Consider the following 889-nt stretch of genomic DNA (forward strand, 5'->3'; position numbering starts at 1 on the left):
GACACGGGGCGGGGAGGACACGGGATGATGACACGGGGCGGGGAGGACACGGGATGATGACACGGGGCGGGGAGGACACGGGATGATGACACGGGGTGGGGAGGTCAGGTAATGATACAGGCAGGAAGGGCCCCCTTCCCAACCCTCCCATGTTTGGACACATAAAGACACATGAGAACACCAACCCAGAGATGTGACTCCCACGTGCCCATAGCAAGTGTTGTTCACACAGGAACCAAGCCCCTTTCCAGCCCAACACGGGATGCGGGCATGGGACATAGGACATGGCATGGGACATGGGGTGCAGGGCATAGGACACGAGTCCGGGTCCCTCACGTGGCTCGGACATCCTGTCCCGGGACCCCACACGGCCACGCCCTCACCTCGCCCTGCAGGTAGAAGTCGATAAGCGTCTTCATGTTCTGGAGATTTCTATCAAACTCATCAGGGGGCTCTTGACCAAAGAAACCTTCATGGGGTGGAGGGGCCAGGAGCCTAGGGAGATCAGAGAAAGTGACCCCGACGTCGGCCTGGAGCGGGGGACCCTGTGCACCTGGCTGGGCTCCCAGGTCCTGTGGGGCCAGGCCGACCCACACTCCAGCATGCATGTCTGCACACACTCGCCACACAGAGACCTGGGGAGCAGGAATACCAGGAAGCCATGGGGGCGGGACACAGACCACGGAGGAAAGTTCTAGAACTGACTTCTGTCTGTCCGAGCTGTCAGCCCAGGCCAACACCGGGGAGGGAACCAACCACCAGACTGTCCCCAGTCGCTGCACCTCAAACCCCCAGAGAAGCCGAGAATGGGGAACTTTACCTGAACGCAGACCCGTTAGTGAGGGCAAGACAGCCAGATGGCCCAGGAAGGGGCCCTCAGGAGCAGAGG

At 61.1% G+C, this 889-nt stretch overlaps 1 protein-coding gene across 1 annotated transcript in view; it reads right to left on the reverse strand.

The window, feature by feature from the left end:
* Positions 1-406, reverse strand: part of LOC110582985 (cohesin subunit SA-2-like) — an 8,595-nt gene extending 8,189 nt beyond the window's left edge. The window contains exon 1 of the mRNA XM_044911642.1: positions 384-406. The gene's annotated coding sequence lies outside the window, so the exon portion shown is untranslated. The remainder of the gene's footprint in view (positions 1-383) is intronic.
* Positions 407-889: the final 483 nt, after the last annotated feature.

The sequence above is a fragment of the Neomonachus schauinslandi genome, chromosome X (assembly GCF_002201575.2).
Source record: "Neomonachus schauinslandi chromosome X, ASM220157v2, whole genome shotgun sequence".
In the NCBI taxonomy this organism is placed as follows: domain Eukaryota; kingdom Metazoa; phylum Chordata; class Mammalia; order Carnivora; family Phocidae; genus Neomonachus; species Neomonachus schauinslandi.